This window comes from Rhipicephalus microplus, chromosome 3 (genome assembly GCF_043290135.1).
Source record: "Rhipicephalus microplus isolate Deutch F79 chromosome 3, USDA_Rmic, whole genome shotgun sequence".
Lineage (NCBI taxonomy): Eukaryota > Metazoa > Arthropoda > Arachnida > Ixodida > Ixodidae > Rhipicephalus > Rhipicephalus microplus.
This window is the reverse complement of record NC_134702.1, coordinates 35645641-35666126: the sequence shown is the minus strand read 5'-3', so window position 1 is coordinate 35666126 and position 20486 is coordinate 35645641.

Sequence of the window (20486 nt, the reverse complement as noted above, 5' to 3'; positions counted from 1 at the left end):
CATGTGGAGCTAGAGTAACGGCCGCGAGCACATAATGAGCGTCGCATGTAGTCATGTTGTTACATGACACTCATCTTATGATTATCATGTTTGCACCAGTCAAATACCTTCGTCATTCAGTCACGTCCCGTAATAACAAATTTGGTTTATGTGACGCTAGCGAAACGGCCATGAGCGCATCATGAGCGTGGCGTGTAGTCATGTTGTTACATGACATGCATGTCATGATTTTCATGTTAAGGTATTTCGCTTGTGTTTGCCATGCAATCATGCCATACCATACCAGCTTTGCAACATGCCATGTGAACGAAACCACCGAAAGAGCTGCAGGACCATGAAATGTAAATCATGACATTCATGACATACATATCATGATTTCTATGTTATGACCAGTCAAATATATTCTTCGTACAGTCATGTTATGGCATACCAAGTTTGGTATTGACGCCATTATCGAAACGGCCAGTAGAGCTAAATGTCGTAGGCGGCTGGATAGATAGATACGCTCAAAGTTGCCGAAGTTCGCTACCCGGCGACAACTTTCTGTGGCAGCACGGCCAAGGCTACGTGGGCGGAGCCTATGCACATGTGCTACTGCGCCAAGTAGTCCGACCACTTCGACGGGTGTTTCGGTTTCGATTTCACCAGCGCATACTTTATCCTTTGTGTGTCCGGCGTTGACCCAGGTTTCGTCAAGGTAGTATATGGGTCTGGAAGAATAAACAACAAAAATTAAGCATGTCATCTGCAGCGAAGCGCGGCGAATGCAGCGAAACTCGGCTCGTGTCACAATTATTAAAAATTGCTCGCGTTTCGGCTCGCGTTTGCTCGCGTTTCGCTGCTCGCGTTTCGCTGCGTTTGCTCGCGTTTCGCTGCTTTTCCTTACTTGCGCGTAAACGTTGTACGCCACCTTCTTGGCCTGTACGGACAGCTTTTGATTGGACAACGCCTGGTACGGCTGCGCAGCTGGTGGACTCGCGGCACGCGGCGGCGTTTCCTCCGTAAGCGACGTTGACGAGCTGTAACCGGCGGACGCCATCTTTGACAGTGAGGAATGCGGTGAGGTAAAAAGGCGACGGAAGCCAAAAAAACCCCAAAAAACCTGAGAGAGCGTGAAACGAAATTTTTTCTACTGCGCAACGTTTTTATTCACTAATTAAAAAATAAATCCGCGAAAAATGTAAGTGACGAATGGTAAAATCTTAGTTACCCAGAACAGTATACAAACGTTTTCGTTGAGGGACTACATGCTGTGGCGCAGTAAGACAAGCGTGCTTCGGCTCCGTAGCCTTGGCTGTGCTGCCACAGAAAGTTGTCGCCGGGTATAAGAAATGCTTCGCATTAAAAAAAAATGCCGCCATATCCACGAAGTGAATGATGATGAGTGGGCGAAGCTCCGGAGGTAAACCATGAATCCTCCGTACATTTCGCCCACTCGATTTTATTGCAACGCTCCCCCTAGCGTACGTCGCCGCACTATATCGAACGATGACACGCGCCATATGTGGCATCATTCCTATTTTATAACACCTCGCATCTTTCATAATCAACTACACGTACCGCCGTCTAGTTTATAACATCATGCATCTTTTGGACGGACGGACGGACGGATGGATGGACGGACGGATGGACGGATGGACGGACGGACGGACGGACGGACGGACGGACGGATGGATGGATCGATGGATGGATGGATGGATATGGCTGTACCCTTTAGATCGGGCGGTGGCTAGCGTAATACTTAGAACTGAACGAGAGGTGGCTACATACAGGGGACGCACAGCCCACGACTTAAGGAGCTTCGCTCCTAAAAAAAATGTGTGATGATGGTGAGGCTGGGCCTCCCCGTCCCAACGTGGGAGCGGCCCGCGATCCTACCCCTATATAACGGGTGTGGAATCCTTCAGGACCCCAATAAAAGATTTGTCATCCATCATCATCATTCATCATGATTAGACTACTATGTATATTTAAATATAGAGAAAGGTAAGCTTTTCCTGGCCCTCACGCTGCTTCACTAACCTACCCCACAGTGTGTTTAAAAAAAGTGGGTAACAAATTAGAGTACTAAGTACTCTTTTATGGGAGAGCATAAAGTCGCCTCGTGGGACTTAAACTTAATGCAGCTCTGTTGACAAATATTATGCCGTGGCCATTGCCACCAACGAGACCGACAAAAATACGACCGTTATGCCAACGGAGGCGATCGAGGACAACTCCAACACACTTTACGCATATTTCTTCTGAAAACTTGTGTTTAGAGAAGTTATTCACAGACAGGGTATATAAATTTTTTTTGGCAGTACATTTCAACAAAACAAAACGCGCACAGGCACACAAAATTGCTCCAAAAAACAAAAAGATTTCTATGTGTATCTACATTACATGATAAATGAAATGCACAAATAAAACATGAATATGCATGTTTTACGTATTTACATGGAATTTCTGCTGATACTGACCAGACATCAGCCAACCAAAACCAGGCCGACCGAAAGACAAATTTTAACGCATATCTCACAGATGAAGGCACTTGTGTGTTTAGAAATAGTGTTTAATGATTTAGAGTACTTGGTACTTTACTATGGGAGATCAAAAATCCGCCACGTGGTTATCCCATTATTAATGACCCGTCGCGGTGGTCTACTGGCTAAGTATACTCGACTGCTGGCCCGCAGGTCGCGGGATCCAATCCCGGCTGTGGTGACTGCATTTGCAATGGAGGCGAAAATGTTGTAGGCCCGTGTGCTCAGATTTGGGTGCACGGTAAAGAAACCAAGGTGGTCGAAATTTCCGCAGCCCTCCACTACGGCGTCTCTCATAATTATATGGTGGTTTTGGGAACGTTAAACCCCATCCATCAATCAATCAATCACATGACCAATGTGCTTAGAAGAAGTGGGTAACGATTTCGAGTACTCAGTACTCTACTATGGGAGAACTGAAAGCCGTCCCGTGGGTAACGAAAGAATTTTGAATGTTATTCAAAAAACACACGATTGGAAAATTTGCTTGCTTTGCACATCAATCAAGTCAACCGCAATGGTTGCGCTGGTCATTAGCTTCATTATCTACGGAATAACTAAGCTACGCATAAAAACATTCTATAACTACTCAAATATTTCGACAGTACGTCGCAAAGAGCATATTACCTTTATGTGCAGCCAGCGCTAAAATGAAGGGGAAAACGAAGAGAGCGTGCGCCAAACGAGTCTGCATTGGACATGTTAGGCGCACCTGTGCCAAGGCGATGTAAGGTGTTGTATAAGGCAGAGAGTATTTGTGATGAGTATAGCTTTCTGGTAATGCGAAACGGGGAAATGAACAGCATAAACTGCTCTGCTGTCAATATTTGACATGTTATATTGAACGACCGTGAGTGCATTGAAGGAGGAGGAAGGAATAAGCGTCTATTTTTCGAAATGGTGTAGTGGTGTAGGTTCCGCGTCCACCTTAGGTGGGAGGTGTCCTCATTCCAGGAACCCTGTGGCCTTCGCTGCCTCCTTGGCCCTGGCGACGAGACGTCGTTGTTGGTCCTGGTCCTCCAAAACGAGCTTGGCCTCCCACGTTTCGAGAAGGTGTTCGTTTTCTTTACCAGCGTCGCAGGTGTTCGGGGGAGGCAATAGGTCTGTATTTGTATTGTATGGGCACTCGAAGATTAGGCGGGACAACGTGTCAGGTACGGAGCAAATCGGGCAAACATATTCGTGCAATGTTGGGTACAATCGGTTCATTAGTATGCCGTGTGTGTATATGTGTTGCTCTGCAGTATTCTCAGTATGGTGCTTTCTTCTTTGTTGAGCTTCGAGTGTGGTGGTGTATATTCTCTGCGTGCCAGCCTATGGTGTTGCAGTATTGCAGAGCAAGTCTTAGGTACATACTCAGCCTCCACGGACGCAGTCCTGGTGTCAGAAAGCGGGAAGGGGTAGCCCGGTAGGCGTGATCGCGGGCCGCGGCATGAGCCGCCTCGTTTCCCTCCAGCCCTTCATGCCCAAGAACCCACGCCACATAGGTGAACAGCATCTGAGTGCTTCGGCGCTTCAATATCCGAAGTGCTTGGCTAGACACACTACCTTTGCTGTAGTTTCGCATGGCTGCTTGAGAGCCTGCGAATACCACAGCTGCATCCAAGCACGTTGTGGTAGCTAGGGCAATTGCTGTCTCCTCTGCAGTTTCTGGGCTTCGGGTGCGTACTGTGGCAGAGAGAGAGAGAGAGAGAGAGAGAGAGATAGAGAGAGAGAGACAACTTTATTTAAGTTGGTTGGTTGCGAAACTTTATTGTGGTCCCTCAAAGGGCGCGTCAGCGTGCAGCGGGCGACTCCCACGTTGGGACCGTTAGGCCAAGCCTATCGGCTGCTCCGCGGGCCTGCTGGACGGGCCAAAGTTGGTCGGCCAGGAGAGAGCTGCGTAGGGCCGCCTCCCACCTGACCGATGTAGGGCCGGAATTGGTGTACATTGCCTTGCACCCCCAGAGCATGTGCGCCAGCGTGGATACGAGTGAAAAAAAAAATTGGCATATCCCACGTCACTGTGGGAATCGATGATATGCGAAGCACAATTGAGAAAGGTTGATATGTCTCTCTAAAATCAGCACAATGTTACGAGGTGGAGGTAAATGATGTCGTACATGACTTACGTGTCATGATTATCATGTTTGGATGTCTCGTTTACCTTCGTCATCTAGTCAAGTCACGGGATACGAAGTTTAGTATATGTGGAGCTAGCGAAACGGCCGCCAGCGCATCATGAAGGGCCCAATATACTCTAATGTAGCGTTGACGTGCACGCGCGCTGGGCATAGTGACGCTACGTTAGCAAAACGGGAGCACTCCATAGTTGATGCCAGGCGCGACCGGGGCCACTGTCCGCGCGGCCCGACGGCAACCGGCGCGAAATGTGACATGCGGCATTTCGCGCCGATACGTTACCCAGACAACACTGATTCTCCCTCTTTTCGTAACGGAGGGACGCCGGACGCACTGAAACGCGCCTGCGTCAAAGCAACGCACCACGGCGCGCGCCTGCGGCAGGACCGGTGCCCTAAGGGGCAACGCCGGCGCGACGCCACGAACTGGAACGCCGTAGAGCACGTGTACCACGTCACGTCGAAATGTATTGGCGCGTTGACTGTGGCATGTAGTCATGTTCTCACATGACACACATCTCATTATTATCATGTTTGCACCAGTCACATACCTTCGTCATGCATTGGCGTCACGTAATACAAAATATGGCATATGCGAAGCTGTAGCGAAACGGCCACGAGCGCATCATGAGCGTAGCATGTAATAATGTTGTCACATGACACGTATCTCATATTTATAATGTTTGCACCATTATCATACCTTTATCATTCATTGACGTACCGTAATACAGAATTTGGTAGATGTCACGCTAGCGGAACGGCCGCTAGCGCATCATGAGCGCGGGATGTAGTCATGTTGTTACATTACACGCATCTAATGATTATCATGTTTGCACCAGTCACATACCTTCGTCATCCATTCACGTATACCGTAGTACCTAATTGGGTATATGTGATGCCAGCTAAACTTCCGTGAGTGCATCATGAGCGTGGCATTTATGTTGTTACATGACACGCATATCATGATTTTCATGTTGATTGATTTGTGGGGTTTAACGTCCCAAAACCACCATATGATTATGAGAGGCGCCGTAGTGGAGGGCTCCGGAAATTTCGACCACCTGGGGTTCTTTAACGTGCACCCAAATATGAGTACACGGGCCTACAACATTTCCGCCTCCATCGGAAATGCAGCCGCCACAGCCGGGATTTGATCCCGCGACCTGCGGGTCAGCAGCCGAGTACCTTAGCCACTAGACCACCGTGGCGGGGCATGATTTTCATGTTAGGGTCTGTTACTTGTGTTCGCCATGCAATCATGTCGTATCATACGAGTTCTGAAACATGTCATGTGAATGAAACCACCGCAAGAGCAGCAGGGTGATGAAATGTAAATCATGACATTCATGACATACGCGTCATGATTTTAATGTTATGAATGGCCAAATATGTTCTTCAAACACTCGTGTTACGCCATATCAAGTTTGGTATCTATACCATTATCAAAACGGCCAGGAGAGCTAAAAGTCGTAAGCGGATAGATAGATAGATAGATAGATAGATAGATAGATAGATAGATAGATAGATACGCTCAAAGTCACCGAAGTTCACTAAGAAATGCTCTGCATTTAAAAAAAAGGGCGCGAATGCGCATTGCGTACTCTCGAGCTTTGCAAGCAGTCGTCAGAAGGCACCTCGGGGCTGTTAGACACGCGTTCCCGTGGTCCGCAATATTTCGCATGAACGCCACAGTACTACACTTCTTTTCTTCCCTCCGGCTGCAGTACGCCGCGCGCAGATATCGCCGATAAAACGGCAGAGAACGACCCCATGACGTAATAACGCCAAAAGAAGGGGCTGCAACAGCGCATGTGCGAATATCGGAGAGTTAGCGAATGTTACACGTGGGCTACCCGCTATCGCCCGCCTCCATTTTTCATTTGCTGCCTGTCACGCTGCGCATTTTTTTGAAGGCAGTTCTTCGGCGCCAAACGGAATGGCTTGGTTCAGGCACGGACGTATGATAGTCGTACTGCGTACGAGTTGCATTTCAACTTTTTTTTCCTTGTGTGTAGACTTTACTTGTGGACTTAACCTCGACGAGCTGCGCACCAGAAACCACGTCACCTGATGTTGAAGGACCACTGCGAGCTTCGTCTTCGGTGTCAAAAAAATAGGTGAGCCCACTATCATGACAGGCCGGCGAGGTGTTTGGGCGTTGTTAACCGAACATTACTTTTACTTTAGCTTCACGCAGGGGAGCAACAGCTGCGCCGATTCGATACAAATGTCCATTTTTGCGCCATGCTGCGCGAAAACCATGTAATTTGCAGAAATAGTACCACGCTGCGCCAAAATGCCCGACCAGCCTCAATATTTTCTCAGTTACACTGATTTTAGCGAGAAAGAGAGGCCACGTTGGTCACCTGCAGTTTCCGTAATCAATCGCTCCAAGCGCGCACACCCTAAAGTATACGGTGCCAGACACATTCTCATTAGGGCAGGGCACTCACGAGATGCGATCAAGGGGCTAAAGTAAGGAAGCCGCGCGCCCATCTGTCCGCTGACCACAGCAGATACCTGTAGGCGGGACGACGCAACTTCTAGACAGAAATGTGTTATCGCAGCCCCCAACGCTTCGCTGGGAATATGAACTTCATAGTCGGCAAACGTAGCTATGGCATGTTAACAGCCAGAGCAGGAAGCGCATATCGCATTGTTCGCGCGCGAACAGAGTCAACTTGCTGTGAACGCCGGCGTTGCGACCATGGTGCACGTTGGTCGCCATTGCAAAGGGACATAAAACACTTTTTCGTCTTCAAGTGGCGTTAGTTGCGTCGTCTTGGCGATAAATATCAAATACCGGATCAACGGGCGCGCGCCTTTGTCACTTTATCTGGTAGAACACGTCTTGCAAGGGATCTGAAAATTTGTGGCCTAAACCTAACCCCTTCGTAAAAAAAGAATAGGGGGAGGGGCGTAGTGGTGTTCGAAAATTTCTTGGTCTTGCCCTAAAACCCGTGCAGAACGCTGCTTAAGCCACCTTTGTGGTGTACTGTTAAAGGGAGCACGTGATCACGTGGCCTGCGCTGCGCGGCCACTGCCTTGTTTAGAAAAAGTTTATTTACAGCAAGTACAGAACACAAAGGCTTCATACCAGTCCAGTAACAGGGCACATACACTTCGGCACATCTATATTTCACGACTAACATCACTACGTTACAGTGAAGACATTTGCTCTACAGCACCATCAGCTGACAGCTAAGGAAAACACATTCGTTTTCAGCCCCATCTATTGCCCTATTGCCAGCCAAGATAACAATTCGTGGCCGTTTGACGAGCGCTGCTAGATTATGCTCCCTCATCGCTCGCGCAACTATAGCGATGTTTGGCGATGCCTGCAGCTTGCGCCGTGCTCGCGCACCGCGTTCTATTGTTTGGCAGCGGACGACGCACTGCAGGTGTCGCTCTTTGCGATATCGGAGAGGGAGCGTAATTATTCTAGCCAGTGTAGCCTAATCAAGCAGCGCTTGCGCGGTGGTCTAGTCGCTGAGGTACTCGGCTGCTGACCCGCAGGTCGCGGGTTCAAATCCCGGCTGCGGCGGCTGCATTTCCGATGGAGGCGGAAATGTTGTAGGCCCGTGTGCTCAGATTTGGGTGCGCGTTAAAGAACCCCAGGTGGTTCGAAATTTCCGGAGACCTCCACTACGGCTGTCTCTCATAATCATATGGTGCTTTTGTGACGTTAAACCCCACATATCAATCAATAGCAGCGTTTGCCTACCGGCCATGACTCGTTATCGTGTTTGGCAATAGCTGAAGCCGAAAGCGAGCGTGTTTTCTTCAACTGTCGGTTGATAAGGCTGTATAGGCAGCCGCTGCAGAGCGCAGGCTACGCATAAACGTGTTCCCTCTAACAGTGGACCGACGTGTTCATAAATGCCCATGCGGAAAAGTTATTTGGAAGGAGCTCTTAGCGCTAGCCACGGGACACAGCCCGTTTCGTTCAATTACTCGTGTGTGTATACGCCTCATATCTGAGAATACTAGTATGATTGCTGAATTCTAAAAATGTTACGGGCAATCATTCGGAACATTGCATGACATTGCTCGCGCTCAAAAAAAAAAAAAATCACGCCAGTGTTTTTTTTTTTTTTGCCACCCATACTCCTAAGTTTCACTAATCCTCTGATTTTCGTGGTCGCCAGTATGACAGATCCACATTTTAATTCGCAGTGTCTGTCACATTATTTGAAAGATGTGGCAAATGCTAATGTGTACTTTATTATTTATAATTGTTTGCTCAGAGGAGTGGTTGAAAATACCACTTTTATTGAAATAATACACTCTGCACAATTCAGGTCATGTTCAATGGTAGGTAAATACAAATGTAAGCCTTCTCTTTTTATACTGCTCCAAATTTGGTTCATCCCGATAGATCGATGTTTTTTTTTGCGGAACCTGCTCCAAATTTGCGTTTTAGGGCTCCAAAAGTAAAATTTTGCCGCTCCAAAAATTGCTATAAATTATATTTGCGGCTGTTGCAGCCCTGCTTCACAGCTTAACCATAGTTTGAGGTTTCGTGGAAGTTTGGTGAGTGGGTTCCTTGAACCATGTCGCCACGGTTCTAACCAAGGAGGATTTAAAAACTGCTGGAGTGGAAATGATTGCGCAGAAGTGAAGCCGTTCCTGTGGCAAGATGGTGGTTGTGGCAGCCATCTTACTAGGGGCATGAAGTATCACCGCTCAGCGATTAAAAACGAAGCGTTTCTCTCACACGCCCAACGAGGTTAATGTGGGAACTTTTTCGGGTCACATAGTGCTCCAAGTGCGTTTTACAGTAACTAGTTTTTCTTAGTGAGCCTGTAATTGGAGGCAAAGTTCTTTGAAGATTCAGTTATCCATACTCGTTTCTGCGTGTTATTTCGTCGGGAACAACTATCTTTTAATATAGAACTAACGTAGCATTTACATAAAATATCAAAACTACTTGATCTTTAAGTGGGCACTATCAGAAAAGAACATGTTTCCGCCATTTCGGCAGTGGAAAAAGGTGGCTTCACTTCTGCTGGCAAGGCATTGCGGGAGCTTCCACTCCAGCAATTTTTCTTTAATCCTCTCCATAGCCTAAACGGAAGGTCTGCCCCAGGTCCCGATGGAGTTACGAATCGGCTCTTAAGAAATTTGGATGATAAAGCCATTCAGGCCTTAGTGAAGGAGATAAACAGGGTATGGGAGGAGGGCGTCGTACCAGAAACTTGGAAGAGGGCCACAGTGGTCTTAATCCCCAAGCCAGGTAAATCACCCAGCTTAGATCACCTCCGCCCGATCTCCCTTACTTCTTGCCTTAGCAAAGTAGCAGAACATGCAGTACACAACAGGATATCGCGCTACATCGAGAGGAATGACCTATTTCCATATAATATGGTAGGTTTCAGGCCCTCACTTTCCACGCAAGATGTCATGCTTCTCCTCAAAACACACATAATTGACTTTCCAAGCAAAGATGTAAAAGGGGTCCTCGCACTGGACCTCACTAAAGCATTCGATACTGTCAAACACGACTATATTCTTAAGGAGATATCGGCTTTGAACCTGGGAGTTAAATTCTTCTCCTTCGTTGAATCTTTCCTCGAGAGTCGGACGGCGGCAATAAAATTGGGACAATCAATCTCGGAGCCTTTCAAACTCGGACGAAGGGGTACTCCCCAAGGGGCAGTTATCTCCCCCCTTCTATTCAACATAGCCATGCGCAAGCTGTCGGCAAGCCTTTCTAAAGTTCCTAATGTTGGACACGCTTTATATGCTGACGACATTACAATCTGGTGTCCCGGAGGATCGGAGGCGGCGGTTGAACAAGCTCTACAGGAGGCTCTGGACGTTACAGAGTCTTTCCTGGAAGGTACGGGACTGGCGCTTTCGCCGGAAAAGTCGGAACTCCTGCTGTACAGACAGGCTAGACGAGGTGTTAGGGGACTCACCCCTCTCGATCAGGTGCCCATTAGCGTTTGCACCAAGGATGGTCGCACAATTCCTAGAGTCAATTCTATGAAAATTCTGGGGCTTTTATTAGACTCTAAGGGATGCAACGCAAAGACTATAGCCCATCTCACCACAAAAACAGAGAACATTCTGAGATTAATTATGCGGGTGTCCAACAAGAAGGGCGGCATAGGCGAGGATATCCTCCTTAGGGCCCACCACGCTTTCCTCATGAGCCATATCATATACATAGTGGCGGCTCTCAATTGGACCAAAACGGAAAGGAATAAATTGGACACGCTCATGCGCAAAAGTGTCAAAAAGGTGCTCGGCGTCCCAATCACGACTAGCACAGAAAAACTCATGAAGTTGGGAGTGCACAACACCACTTCGGAATTAAGTGAAGCGCAAAGGTCAGCACAAATAATTCGGTTATCGAGTTTCAAAACAGGAAGAAAACTGCTCGATGCGGCAGGCCTCCGTCCTATCTTCAATCAGGGAGAAACTACGCAGCTTGATTATCAAACAAGGAATTCCTTTATTGTTGACCCTCTTCCACGAAACATCCATCCCCAACACAATAAAGGTCGTAGGTTGGCGAGGGCTAGGGCTTTCATAAAGAACCTCTCCGGAACAGAGACATTTGTGGACGCGGCGCGCCACGCCGGCGGCAGCAAGTTTTCCGTGGCAGTAGTCAATGACAGGGGAGAACTTGTCTCGGCAGCTTCAGTGAAGACCTCCTTGGTCGATGTAGCAGAACAGGCTGCTGTAGCGCTGGCATTACTGGACACGAAACGCACCACGGTGTACACCGATTCCCGAGCGGCCGTTAGGGCGTTCGCATCGGGATTGATAGCCACAGAGGCAGCCAGAATTCTCCCCAGCAAACCCCCCTCAGACGTTATTCATCACATAGTCTGGTTTCCCGCTCACATGGGACCAGACGTACTGCCGGGTCACCTGAACCCAAACGAGATAGCCCACGACTGTGCGCGAGGTTTCACAAGCCGCGACGGGGTGGTCTCTCGGGTGAGTTCGGGAGAGCTCGTCCACAGTGATCCTCTCGTTACTTTTCACGAGATAACATCTCATTACAGAGGAGAGCGACAGACTTTTCCCTTTCCCCATCATAAGCTCCACAGATCACAAGCAAGCACGCTCCGCATGCTCCAGACGGGGTCTTACCCCTCTAGGGGCTTTCTGAGCATGCTTCATCCGGATATTGATCCACTTTGCCCAGATTGTGGTGAATTTTGCTCTTTGAGTCACATGCTCTGGCAGTGCCCTGCGTTACAGGATTTTAAAACAGAAGAAGACTGGACGACGGCAATCACAGACCCCAGACAAGACGTCCAGCTTCAGGCTGTCCAGAGGGCCCGTGAACGAGCGGAGAGGCATGGCCTCTCTGTTCCGACATGGGACTAGCCAACGGCTGGGTGGGGACCTACATAGTTGGCCCGCTGCCTTGCCTCTCAGGACCAAATAAAGTTGTTTGTCCTGTCCTGTCTTTAATCCTCCTTGGTTCTAACTCCCCGAGACGCAGGTACGCGTTCAGGCTTGACTGACGGTTAGATAGGTAGGCAGCTTTGTGATGCCTCTGTCAACGAGAGATGCATCAGACCCGGAATGCCCGGGACTCTCCCGTGGCCGCAATATCATGCCAGTATTGCTTTGCTGGTGCGTAATGTGGTTTTCGCGAAGCGCTGCGCGACGTAGCAGTGCTTTACTCCGGCTTGTCCCCACACTTGAATAAAATGGCAACGTCTGAACTTGAAGACCGCACAACGCGTCGCGTTTAGGACCTTCTACGGTAGGAGATCATGTGGGATAACGTTCACTAGTGTTAGTTGGTACAGCTCGTACTGTCTGGATTTTTTTTTGTCTTCATGGTTCACATGTTTTCTTTGCAGTGCTACCCTTTTCCTCCCTTTTTTTCCCCTCTTGCAGCTCGATCTTCGCGGCTCGATGAGAGTGCCCATGGACCGCGTGCCTTCGCGCCCAAGCGTCCATTAGACCACGTTTATTTTTTTATGCGCGTTTTCATCGCCTAGCAAGTTTTGCTTTCGTTGGAGGAGCGCTGACGCACTGTTCAGTGTTAGTTTTTAAGGAAGAAAACGCGCGATGGCGTGGCCTGCTTGCAGCGTATTCTAGAAAGAGCGAGAGAAACGAGAGAAACGACAGCCTATTTTCGCCTCATATAGTGGCGACATTCGCGGCAATCACGGCACCTGACTTTCCGGGAGCATTGGCAGCGTGGTAATTGCGGTGGCTGTGGCTATGCCCAAGAGACCAACTGGAAGAATTTTAATTACACTGATCAGATCAAGTCAATTGATTAACAGACCCAGTCTCCTCACATTACGGACCCTTTATTCTGCTCCTGCATTTTCTACTTTGACAACTATACAGCAGCGCACACGTGATCACGTCACGTGCACTGCACGTGATGTGATCACGTGTGCATGATTTTGACCTGTTGCGTGATTTTGACCTGTAGATAAGATTTTTCAAGGCTGCACGTGCTCGCCACCATCATTGAGCGTAGTGTTTCATGAGTCCAAATTCTGATACGAAATACAGTTAACTGGCGACTTAGTCACTGGGCTATATTGTCAAAATTCAGCACACTGGCCTACCTGGATACATATGCTGATGCGACACGGACTCTGACGATACTAGTGTAGATTGAGAAAACTTCCAAAGGCAAAAAATTGTTACTGTTTCTTGGTTAAACAGAGATTTGGCTTTCTGTCATATGTAATCTCTCCCGTGAACTTGTTATGTGTACCTTGCTAAATGAATCAACAGGCAATCAAGCCAAGGAAGGCATGGCCGACATTATTTGCCAAACTATAGTGTAATAATGTAAATTAAACTGAACTAAAAAGCAGCCATTCCATCCGCAGGATCTCGTCCCTCAACCTTCAAAGTGCACGTCCAATGCTGTACCTATTGAACTTTGGGGGGAGTGTTCCCGTCGACGTTGTAAGGTATGTCCAGAAGTAATAGCATGGAAAGCTGGGTAAGTTGGTTTGAGAAAATACTTTGAAACATTTTGGTGCGCACACAATAGACGAAAAAATGATAGGCGAAAAGACAATCCGGCGCGAACTCGCCATTCAGTTTATTGAAAGAAGTACACAAAATATATATCCAAAGGTAGCTCAAGAATGCATGTGCGTAAACAAAGCATGATACAAAGAAACAAGCAAAGCAAAAGACAACAAAACAAAACGAAAATTCGCAGATCCCACGTACCTGAGAATCGACGTTATTCGAAGCATAGGTGACCGTGACATAGGTGACCGCAGGTGACCGTGTTGCAATTTTTTTATTGAGCGACACGTAGTGAAATGGCGCTACATTTGTGTACAAATGTTGCATTCACACACACATTTGTTGAAGAGTTGCAGATGTTTATAGCAGCAGTTGTTTGCACTTGCGCAACGATGCCAACTAGAACATGTGTATTAGCAACACGAGAAGCTGATATGAAGCACTGATGCTCGCGAAGATACTGGCCTGGACACTGCTACATAAATCAACTTCAGCGCATGGTAACTAACCACAATCGACGTTAACCCGACGTGACCGCTGTGTCAAAGGAGTACATATGTAATGTTTATAAAAGTGCGTAGGCAGCACTGCAACCACTATAGATGTTTCACGAAGATTAGCGTCCATTGTAAAGTAGTTCCGAGACCTGGCGTAGCTCTGCGGTAAAATGCTTCATTGTCACGCAAAATGCTTGAGTTCGATTCCAGCTGGAACCCTGACATTTATTCTTCGAATTCGTCAGGTCGACGCTACCAATGTCGGGTATTTCTTAACGCTCGCACGTTAAAATTGCCCATGTGTGTTCTCGCCGTACCTGGGTAGATAAGTGTCAATAGCCTATGGCACATACCCGCATACTATAGCGGCACATACCCGCCCGTGGGTTTGCGCGCCACTGTCTGTCGGGAAGTGTTCGACGACGTACGTGACGGGATTAGGACATTCTTCATGTCTTGACCAGTGCGTCATATTCATCACACCATCTTACCCTCCCATACTAATTTTGGTTCACGCCACGGGAGCTTCCAAACGTAACCAGACAGACAGACAGACAGACAGACAGACAGACAGACAGATAGATAGATAGATAGATAGATAGACAGATAGACAGATAGACAGATAGATAGACAGACGGTTAGGTAGTTAGACAGACGGTTAGGTAGTTAGACAGACGGTTAGGTAGTTAGATAGATAGATAGATAGATAGATAGATAGTTAGATAGATAGATAGATAGATAGTTAGTTAGTTAGTTAGTTAGTTAGATAGATAGATAGATAGATAGTTAGTTAGTTAGTTAGATAGATAGATAGATAGTTAGTTAGTTAGTTAGTTAGTTAGATAGATAGATAGATAGATAGTTAGATAGATAGTTAGATAGATAGATAGATAGATAGATAGTTAGATAGATAGTTAGATAGATAGTTAGATAGATAGTTAGATAGATAGATAGTTAGATAGATAGATAGTTAGTTAGATAGTTAGTTAGATAGTTAGTTAGATAGTTAGTTAGTTAGATAGTTAGTTAGTTAGATAGTTAGTTAGTTAGTTAGTTAGTTAGTTAGTTAGTTAGTTAGTTAGTTAGTTAGATAGTTAGTTAGATAGTTAGATAGTTAGTTAGATAGTTAGATAGTTAGTTAGTTAGTTAGTTAGATAGTTAGATAGATAGATAGATAGATAGATAGATAGATAGATAGATGCGCTCGAATTCACCAATGTTCACTAAGAAATGCTTCATATTTAAGACACCATGACACTACGTGCAGAAGAAAAAGTATGACTCAAAAGTATGAACTCTTTGTACGTACAGTCGATGGGTTGCTGACGCATGTAACAGCACATCTGATATGAAGGCTTCTACTATTTTTCGAGTTAGCTTGTGTTTGCGAATAAACAAAATGTTCGTGTCACACCAAACAGGATAACATTAGCTGCTGCTGCAATGCTTGGCTAGGTGGGAGTGATCGCCATTATTTCCAAAGATTCGATGCTAATGCACCGGTCAGCCTGGCCAATATTTGCACGTCCGCAAGTTAAGGAAAATAAAGTGCTCCTATCCTGCACCTTACGAAATTTCCTTGTTTTTTATATCTTTTATTAAACTGTGTGCCCCGCGGCAGCCCTAGGATGCGCACCGATATGTTTCTAATAATGATCCGTAGAAGTGTTAGCCAGTGTGACATGCAGTCAAGGTGACCAGTGACAAACGTTTTCGCTGGAGGTTGTCACGGGGTCTTTGCGTGAGACGGCTCATGACGTATGTGCAAACCTGTGGTGTTAACTCTACCACGCTGAGGTTTCTGCTACAAATAAACAAAATAATTGTTTTCATAGCGGCTAATCCCTTTGTTAGAAGCAACCAAACAAATCAGACAGACGATCGGCCTAAGGAAAACATAGGGGACATTGTATTTAACTGTCGTGTATAGGAAGTACGACCTTAATGAAAGCGAATTAAGTCGGACGAAAGTTTTTCTATTTGTTGGATTCGAACCCGATACTCCTGATTATCACGTTTGAAGCTGTACTGACTGTAGCGAAATAAATTCCCTGTTTTCGTCCATTCCGAGGTTAAGCCGAAATTCGACATTGTCTCAAATATTGCGCTTCCCGTAATCTCGAGTTGCTGTGGGTACCTTGTGTATGCGCATAAACACATAAACATGAATTCTTGGTGTCCTTGCAACTTTTCGACCTTCGATCTCACCCGATATGTGCTTTGTGGAAACCTTTGACCACGTCATCTCTTCCTCCACCACGAGTCATCTTCGCGTTCCTGTCTCTTGCTTGCCTGCTGGGGAAAGCGTCGTGCAGCGAAGCCCATCATTGTGGCCTGCCCTTCTGGCTTCACTTCGCTAAGGGACTCTCTTCTGTGTTGGCGCTCATGACTGCGCGGTGACCAATGGCGGAGGAAGAGTGGGCGACGGACTGCATCTCACCTCACCGCCGCGAGACGTACCAGCTATCTCCGGATCCACCCTGGGCTACCAGAGGCCCATGAAATGCTTTCCACCGTCCTCATGTATATGTAAGTCGGTGTTATCGTACAGAGCTGTTCGAATGATAATCTCAAAGCTTTGAATGATAGGATGTTTGGCCGCCATGCAGAGAATCTATTGTTTTTAGCGACTATCATTTATGTCGAACCCATATTGTTTATTAAACTACACAAGCTTACCATTTAGTGCAATGTTTCACCATGCTTGAATTTCACCATTATATTGCAGTGAAATTGATCAACACATCTGCGTGTTTTTCTTATCTATGACAGAGGCATCCGCTCGCATTGTGCAATGTAGTGACTTAATATTGCTATTTCGCTCTGAATTGCAAAGAAATATGGACAACTTACATGAATTCATCTTAACCTGTGTAATACGGAGACTTCCATATGTGCCTACTTGTGGTTACATGTTTCTTGTGCATTTTACGCTCTTCCGTTTCGCCCATACATAGCTCAGATCGATGCTCCTTTGATTTGGTCTTGAAGCGATTGTGCGGTCGTGCTCGGCAGGTTCTCGTTTCTTCAATGAACCGGTTCAGCTGAAGCATCGTTACGTGAGGATAATAGACCTAATTTCTTTTGAATCTGTTTGCTTCGGGTATCCTGGTTAGAGAGCCTCCGGAATATATTTGTATATGGCTCGTTGCTAACACTTGCTCCGCTGGTTATGGTCCACGAGCTTTATCCAAGTACGTGTTACACACTTCAGTCTCTGCTGGTATTGGCTTTCCAACACGGGCAGCCAGCTTTGCATGTTTTGGTCATGCTTCGTCATGCCGGCGAACATGTCAGAGCATCAATATACCATAAAGCAAAATTCGACTGGAGGGGTATGTGAGGGTGAACCATAATAATGGCGAAAAAATTGCTGTGTAACGCAAGTCTCTTTGAAGTGTGTGGCGCGTAATGCTGATTTTCTTTAGTTGCTTACTTTAGCGTTCTTCGATATGTTTTTGTAGAAATCAAATACAGGGTTCTGAGCCAATAAGCACTGTGTGGCTCTGAAACAGTGTGCTGTACTTCTCGGGTGGTTTTTTCTTCTAACAATGACTCAGTCTATTAACGTTCTAGAACGTTAACAGACTGTTAATCATAGGATCGCAGGTACGTGCTGTTTGGTGCTTTTTGAAGGTCTCGAAGAGTTTTTTTTCCATTTTGTTTCTTCCAAGCCATACATGTCCACCATTATGCTTGTGCAATAAAAATAAATGCAGTGATACATCGTTCTCTTAAATCTGCTGATCATTATATTGTTGAATGCCACTTTATAAGGCCGGAGAAGACCCGCCCATATAACAGCAGCACGGCAGCCAGTCACCGCAGTGATTAAGAAATAGTACTGCTCATGCATTAGGCAATGTTCTCAATAGGAAATATGACCGGATGTGACGTCAGCCTGCAGTGCATTCTCATCGGTGCAAGATTGTGTGCATCCACTTTTCAAAAGCAAACTCCTTTGACTTATATAAAGCGGTATCAGTCAGTCTAGTAGAGGGCAAATTTTTATTTCAAGCCTTCATCATTGCGACATCCTCATGTACAGAAATATTGACGATTGCGTTAGATTGCTTGTTACATGGTGTTCTGCACAATTGCAGTTGTCCATTGCCCCCTTGCTTGTATCGCTTCACATTTACCTAATACTTACAGGTCTCAACCATTTTTGTATTATTCGCCTTCCTTTCGCTAAGTGTCAGTATTATATATAATGTCCATTTTAATCCATTATATTACCACCTGCCATCTTTGCCCATTGAAATGTGATTCCCATCTGGCTGCCAAATTTGTGCCCTGACTATACGTGCCGGATTCTGAACCGATTTTTCGTCAAAAGACTTGTGCTGTTGGGTTTGTTTACACTCTTTGTTTCAAATTTTGTGGTTGTAGCAATTCATCGAATAAAACGTGCATTGTCTGTTATGTTTTCTTATTTAGCCCTCGCTGGTGCTCAGCTAGTCGAGTTATTATCTGCTGCCTTGACGAATGGCGCAAACGGTGTTGCTCTACGAGTGAGGCTTTCATAAAATAGTTTGGGAACACACAGGGTGAGCACAACATTTTGTTTGTCCTACACTTGCTGTTGTGTTGAAATGTCTTTCTCCACCTATTTTTTCGAAGAACTCATTGTAGATTCTCAGATGTTGGTCTTCGGGAGGGGGGCAAGACAAGCTGGCTATAGTCGGGAAACGAGATGAAATATGTCCGGTTTCCTGGCTATAGTTGGTACTTTAGGTGGGACCTTATTAAGAGTGTACAACTTGAGATAAAGATGCTTTTTCGCCACTTTGAGTTGATATATTTGCAGTGATGAAGTCTCGTATCTCACAATGGTCGCTTGTAAAGCAAAAAAAAAAAAAGAAAACCGTTTGCCTTCTTGCACTAGGTGTACCTAAATGCTTTCAAACTTGCGGATCATGTTTGAAGTAATACAGCTATGTCGTGCCTGATGAAAGTATTACCGAACTGAACGTTTTGGGTTTGAGAACTGGTTCAGGTATTTCTAGTAATCTGAAGTTTGTAAGGATACGTTTATGGTGTTGACAGTAGTTGAGAAGCAGCTGAAGTGCTGGAAGCACTGTTTTGTGCGCTGATATGCCCCAGAATTACTCGAAGTCATTGTCGAAGGTCACTGAAAAACTTGAAAAGGTAAGTTTCGCTTCTCGCAATTACTGGCAGTTACCAATCAGGGGCGCTGTCATCGCAGGACCTCCCTTTACGCCCCGTTTCCCCGCAAAAAAAAAAAAAATGTTGAAAACACAGTGCATCAGTTCCCCGCCTACCTGCCCCCCTGTATGAGCTCGCTTGAAGTGGGTCCTCGTCCCTTCGCCACCACCACAACTCGAAAAATCCTGGCGTCGCCCCTGTTACCAATTATCCACAATTTTTACTTTGCGTAACATGACATGGCAAGAGAGGGAGAGAATAAGGTTGAGTGAAAGGCAAAAAAGATAACCCGAAGAAATTTTTGGTTTGCTACCGAGCACTGGGGAAAGAGAAATGGGCATGAAAAGGTAAGGGGGGAAAAGGAGGGAAATGGGCGGTTAAAAAATGGAAAAACGCGCACGAACTCATGCACAGGAATGTCGCAGGTCTTTCAGCGAGTCCGGTTGACCACCGAAACTTCAGCAGCCTTTTCGTCGCTTTCTGGCTTGACGTTCCAGCACTCCACAATTGAATTTTATCGTCGTCGTCGTCGTCGCAGCAGCAGCAGCCTCCTCCTCCTCCTCCTCCTCCTCCTCCTCCTCCTCCTCCTCCCCATCCCCTCCTCCTCCCCTTTCTCTCTGTTCAGCCAGTCAACTCGGGTCCTGTGCTTGCTGCTGCCAATTTATACCCGCAAACTTTCCTCTTCTTGATATCAACTACGATAATTTTAACCTCAGTATGTTCGCTTATCCATTCTGCTCTGTTCTTGTCTCCTAAGGTTACACATACCATTTTCCTTTCCATTGCTCGCTGCGTCGTCCTAAATTTAAACTGAGCCCTCTTTGTAAGTTTCCAGGTTTCTGCTCCGCCGCTAAGTACCGGCAAGATGCAGCTGTTATATACCTTCCTCTTGAGGGATAGTAGCAATCTACCTGTCATTTTATTGTAGTCCCGAGGAAATCATATTTAGTGGAGCGCAGTTTAAATCTAAAGTGGACAAGGGAGCAGGGTTGGCTCGTGTGCCAAGAATCGGGAACACAAGAACACAGGATATATTCATTCGAAAGAATCCCGCACCACTTCTCGCTCGTCCCACCCTAAACATGCTCCCACACCCTGTTCCATCATTTTGAGAGCGATAGAAGGCCTTTTTGCGCAGGCGCGTCCTGGAAGACTAGCATCGGCTCGTTACGAGGGGCCAGGAGATGAGAGATGCA